Source organism: Coloeus monedula (assembly GCF_965178545.1).
Source record: "Coloeus monedula genome assembly, chromosome: 32".
NCBI classification, from domain to species: domain Eukaryota; kingdom Metazoa; phylum Chordata; class Aves; order Passeriformes; family Corvidae; genus Coloeus; species Coloeus monedula.
The window spans coordinates 1,838,905-1,844,904 of NC_138812.1; the positions used below are offsets into that span (position 1 = coordinate 1,838,905).

Genomic DNA, 6,000 nt, shown 5'->3' on the forward strand with positions numbered 1-6,000 from the left:
ATCTTGGCAGGACCCTCATGGAATCCCTGAGGGACAAATGCCAGTGCCTGCCCAGCCTTCCCAACGTCCCTGACACCAGAGGCCTTTTCCACATCCCTCGGTTCCAGGTCAGTGCCCAGAACACAGCACAGGCCTGTCCAGGTCCTGGGGGCGATTCCCAAGGGAGGCAGCTGTGATTTCTCCCCACAGACCCACCACTCCGGTGTCTCTCTGTGCAGCCCTTGGCTGTCCTGAGCACTTTCCCTGGAGCCTCCCTGCCCTGGACGTTTGTCTGCATGCAGTTCTCAGCACAGCCCAGCAAAGAATTCAGGTGCTGTGAAAAGCGAGGTTCACTCTCCTGTTAGAATTTAAAGAGTTTAACATAAAGACAATAAGAGACACGTAAAATAAAGCAAAGGGATAACGGCCGGGTGCCTTGGCGCTCTGCCAAGAGCACACCTGATGCCCGAGGTGAGTCTCTTTTATACCATTTTTACTGTCTGTTCTGTATTCATATTAAAACTTTTCCAGGAATTGATCTGCATGGCCACTCCTTGGGTCCGCCTTTTTAGAGCATGCGTAGTCTTCTGCCTTGTGGTTTTATTTCTTTTGATTCTTGGGGTTGGGCCCGCTAGGTAAGAGTCGATGGTGGGGTGGATCTCTTAATTCTCCAGACAGTCAGGGCTGATTGCAGCTTTGGGCCTCTTTGCCCCCCGGGCAGAGCGGTGATAGCAGCTCTCGGACCCTCCTGGCTGCCCGTTCTCTGGGCGGAGCAGCCTTTGGGCCCTTTTGTTCTCTGGACAAAGTGTTGATTAGCAGCTCCTTGGGCCTCATCCTCTGCTCCCTTGGAGGTTATCTTACTTGCTCACACTTGCTAACATTCTTGCTAAAACGAGAGAAAACTACATCCACACAGCAAAAAGCATTTCTAACATTATATAATATCTACTTTAATACTTTGCGAGAAGCCAATACTATATGTTTATAACAGGTGCTTTCCCAGAGGACATTACTCTGGGAGTGAAGTGGCCTCAGGGCACAGTTTGTGCCCCTGGAATTGTGCCAGCCCCGAGTGCTGCTGATGGTGTTTGTGCTCACTCGGGTTCATCTCCCCACACCCACTCGATGCACTGCTGAAGGCTCCTCAGGACACAGCAAACACGGACTGCTGGCCTGGTCACTTGGTGTCCCTCCGTGCAGGGACAAACAACCTCCTGCAGGGGAGGGCAGAGGCCAGTGCTGGGATTGCTGGTGGCAGGGGCTGGTGTGGGACACTTGCCCTGGGCACCTTCCCAGGCTGTGCCCGGAACAAAGGCACAGCCCAGGCCCTGCTCTGCTGCTCCCTCAGGTCCATCCCAGGAGCTCTGGCAGTGCCAGGACACTGCTGCCTGCCCCCCCTGCACACTCCCCCCTGCCCCTGGGCACTGGGGTTTGCTTTGCCAGGGCATTCCTGGGGCACATTCCTGGCAGCAGCTCTGGAGGAGAGCGAAGCCTTCCTGCCCTGCCCCCAGGAGATGCCCTTTGCTGATGGAGCTGCTGTGCTGGAGCCCGGCTGTGTCCCAGCAGTGCCCGTGGCCTGTCCCTGCCTGTGCTCACAGCACGGACACGCAGCAGGACAGTGACCGAGCTGCCCGAGCACTCCGGCCTTGCACCCTCAGAAGGGCTGGGAAAGGGAGTGTGGAGCTGGGAAGAGCAGAGGTGGGAAGAGGCTGGGCCATTGTCCCTGGCCGTGCTGCTGTGCTGGGAGTCTCTTCCCTCCAGCTCTGCCCACAGGCACTGCCCCTGCAGAGCCAGAGAAGGGCTGAGGAACAAACCTTGGACACAAAGGTCAGGACAGCCCCTTGTTTATATTCAAATGCACAGGGAAGAAGCCTCCTGAAAGTCTTTGTGTTTCAAAAGAAAGGTAGATGTTCATGCAGAAATGCAAGGAGTAGTACTACAGTACTTTATAAAAAGCAGAATAACACCAGAAAAAGAATAAGAAAAAGCACCAATGAAAATATGGACAAAGAGGAAAAAGAGGCCAAGATTGTAAAGAGTTACATTCTGAAGGTTCTGGAGCAGAAAAGAGAGAGTTTATTGCTTCTGAGAAGCATCCTAGTCATAATTTTCCTCGCATGGCAGAAGAAAATAGAAAGATTTTAACTTGTGAAAAGTATCCAGTCCTCACTTGCCTCAGGGCATCCCTGAGCTCCTGGTTCCTCAGGCTGTAGATGAGGGGGTTCAGGGCTGGAGGCACCACCGAGTACAGAACTGACAGGGCCACATCCAGGGATGGGAGGAGATGGAGGGGGGCTTCAGGTGGGCAAACATAACAGTGCTGAGGAACAGAGAGAGCACGGCCAGGTGAGGGAGGCACGTGGAAAAGGCTTTGTGCCGGCCCTGCTCAGAGGGGATCCTCAGCACAGCCCTGAAGATCTGCACATAGGAGAAAACAATGAACACAAAAGAACCAAAAGTTAAACAGATGGAAAACACAACAAGCCCGAGCTCCCTGAGGTGGCAGTGTGAGCAGGAGAGCTTGAGGATGTGTGGGATTTCACAGAAGAACTGGCCCAGGGCATTGCCCTGGCCCAGGGGCAGGGAAAATGTATTGGCCATGTGCAGGAGAGCGTAGAGAAAGGCACTGGCCCAGGCAGCTGCTGCCATGTGGGCACAAGCTCTGCTGCCCAGGAGGGTCCCGTAGTGCAGGGCTTTGCAGATGGACACGTAGCGCTCGTAGCACATGATGGTGAGGAGGAAATCCTCTGCTGAGAGGAAGAACAGAAAGAAAAACACGTGAGCAGCACATGCTGAGGAGATGTGGCTGGTGCCCCAGAGGGAATTGTGCATGGCCTTGGGGACAGTGGTGCAGATGGAGCCCAGGTCGGTGAGGGCCAGGCTGAGCAGGAAGAAGAACATGGGGCTGTGCAGGTGCTGGCCGCAGGCTCCGGCGCTGATGATGAGGCCGCTGCCCAGGAGGGCAGCCAGGGAGATGCCCAGGAAGAGGCAGAAGTGCAGGAGCTGCAGCTGCCGCGTGTCTGCCAATGCCAGCAGGAGGAAGGGGCTGATGGAGCTGCTGTTGCACATTTTGAGCCTCTGGCCATGGAGTGCTGTTGAAGGACGAGACAGTGAGGAGTCAAGGGAGACTTTGCTGAGCAATGTCCAAGCCCTTTCTCCTGGCCCTGCCCCCCAGTTTTCCTTTTCTCAGAGCCCTTCCCTCAGCCCCGTGCCTGGAGCTCTGCTGGGATCTGGCCCCATTGCTGTGACGAGCAGGGGCTGTGCCCATGGACAGCGAGGAGTCAGCTCTGCTCTGCTTCAGCGGGGACATGGGAATGGGGACAGGGGCCGGTCCTGGGGCTGGACTCCATCAGCCCAAAGTGCTCCTGAGGCAGAGGAGCTGGGCAGCATCTCCTGTGCCAGGGCTAAGGAACGGTGACGGCCAAAGGCACTTTGAGAGGGTTTCCTGCCGTGCCCAGGGAGAGCAGAGAGCTGTGCAAGGCAAGAGCATTGGCTGTAACTCAGAGAAGGGTGAGGGAAGCTGCTCTGTCGCTCCATCTGTCCCCAGCTGCCCTTCCTGAGATCGAGGGCAGTCACTGTGTTCCCCTGAAAATCAGCCTGGCACAGCTGAGAGCAGAGGGACCCACAGCAGAGCAAAGTGGCTCAGCCTTTCTCAGAGTCTCAGCCCCACTGCTGGCCAAGGACACTCCCGGCCCCAGTGTCCCCTGGAAGGCAGCTCACAGCTGGGATGGCATCCCGAGGGCACAGCGAGGGTCCTGTCCATGGCCCTGCTGGAGGAGAGCCGGCTCATTGCCAGCCTCCCAGCCCGGCGTGCCCAGAGCTCCCGGGGCACAGGGAGCTGGGACACCCCATTGCTGTGCTCAGCCTGCACAGGAGGAGCCCCAGGGCTGGGCCTGAGCCTGCAGCTGGAGCTGCCATTCCCAGAGAGCCCCTGAGCAGCGCCAGGAGCAGCTGAGCAGGGCAAGGAGAGAGAGCCGGGCCCTGAGGAAAAGCCTTTCCCTGCGCAGCGCTGCCCAGCCCCTCCCGGGCAGCACCAGGGCAGGACAGTCGCCCTCAGGCCCCGGGCAGCAGGAACGGGCCCGCGGCCGCAGAGATGCCCTTCATCTCTGGTGCTGCTCTGCCGGCCCAGGAGGGCACCGAGGGCCCCGAGCCCCCGGGCTGAGGGCCCCGAGCCCCCGGGCTGAGGGCCCCGAGCCCCCGGGCTGAGGGCTGTGCTGGCTGCGAGGGGACACCGGGGCTGCGCTGCTCAGCGCGGTGTCTGCACTGCAGGGCAGGCCCGGCAGCTGCCACAGCTCCCCTCAGCAGGGCTGCCCTCAGCGCTGCCTCCCTCCCTCCCTGCCCACGGCTCTGCTGCTGGAGCTGTCCCAGCCGGGAGCTGCTCCTGCGGCCCGGGCTCCGTCCCTGCCGCTGCTGCCGGAGCCCAGCCCAGCCCCTGGGCCAGCCCTGCCCGGCAGCCGCTCGGGGCTGCGGGGATTAAAGAGCAGCTCCCCCGGGCCTGGGCACCATGGAAAGGTGATGCTGGCTGGATCTGGAGGCCGCGGAGGTGCAGGCACTTGCTGAGGCTCCCAGGAATCCTCAGTGGGATGGTTTAAGAGCCTCAGCCCCTGCTCCACCTGCACAGCTGAGTTTCCATTCCCACCAAGCTGAGCCTGGGAAAAGTGGGAGCACAAACTGAGGAAAGCAGAGACTCAAGCAGGAATCTCCTGCCCTGAATGTGCTCATGAAAATCCCCTCAGGAATGAGCTGGGCATGAGCTGGAGCTCTGAGCAGCCCTGGCCCCCACAGCAGCCTCTCCACAGCAGCAGGACCTGCCCTGCAGGAGTCACTCCTTGCAGCCACAGCTCCCCTGCACCGCCCATGGGGAGCTGCCAGGCAGGCTGAGAGCTGCCCCTGGCAGGTGGCAGATGCCCTGGCCTGGCAAAGAGCCCTCAGGGCTGCAGGAGCTGCTCTGCAGGACAGCCCTGGGCACCCCTGGCTGCTGCCCACCTTCACAGCCTGCAGCCGGCCCTGGCAGCAGGAGCCATCCTGCCCTGTCCCTCTGACGGTGCCCAGGGCAGCCCCGCTCTGCAGCACATCCTCCCCCAAGGCAGGAACGGCAGCAGAGCCATCCTCACAGCCATGGCAGCCGTGCCATGGGCCAGCTCTAGAGGATCCCTGCAGCCAGAGACTCACTGTGTCCCACGCTGGGAAGGTTTCTCCAGGAATGAGTTCAGAGCTGCCCTCCCAGCTGCTTTAGCCAGCTCTCTGCTCACTCCTGCCAGGTACCTGCAGGCAGTGCCCTCAGCCCTGCTGGGCTGGCAGAGGAGCTGCTCCTCAGCAGAGCTGCCTCTTTGAAGCTCTCACTGGTTGCCAGGAGCTTGAGAGTTCCCTCTGTGCCAGGAGCCCAGCCCAGCTCAGCAGCACAGCAGCAGCACAAGGATTTTAATGACCCTCTCGGGGCTTTGGTGTTGTTCACATCAGACTCAGTCCCTCAGAGTGTCTTCAAAAAACTTCCCAAGAACTCAAAGTCAGATTCGAAGTCCAAAGTTTCTTTAACTTTTAATGGGTCCCAGTGAGGGACACGACTCACGTGAAAGTGTCCCCAGGTTCCAGTGAGAGCAGAACTCTGGAGGCAGCGATGGCAGGGGGGGACAAGCAAGGGAAAGGTGTCTCTGGTGCTGAGCAAAGCTGGCTGTGTTCCAGGAGTGCAAAGGGCCAAGGCCTGAGCCCCAGCCCCTGGCAAGGCAGATCCTGTCCCTCCCTCAGTGCTCAGGGCTCTTGCCGGGGCACTGGGATGTGGGGATGGGCAGTGCCCAGGGCAGCACCATGGGGCGGCCCCTGCCAGGCTGCTGGGCAGGGACAAGGAGGCACTGAGGCCCCAGGGCTGCAGGGGTCACTTGTCCCCTCCTGGCCTCAGGGCCAGGGCCAGCAGCCGTGGCCAAAGGGCTGCACAAGTTGGCTCTGTCAGGGCCTTGCAGCTGCTGCCCATCCCTCTGCCCTCTGCAGCCCAGGCTGTCCCACGGTGTCCCTGCCCTGCGCCTC

At 60.0% G+C, this 6,000-nt stretch overlaps 1 pseudogene across 1 annotated transcript in view; it reads right to left on the bottom strand.

Annotated features, from left to right (window-relative positions):
* The window catches only part of LOC309583700 (olfactory receptor 14J1-like), a 30,805-nt pseudogene extending 27,757 nt beyond the window's left edge, over positions 1 to 3,048 (bottom strand). Inside the window, exon 1 of the transcript in view lies at positions 2,154 to 3,048. The product of the transcript in view is annotated as an olfactory receptor 14J1-like (transcript). The remainder of the gene's footprint in view (positions 1 to 2,153) is intronic.
* Positions 3,049 to 6,000: the final 2,952 nt, after the last annotated feature.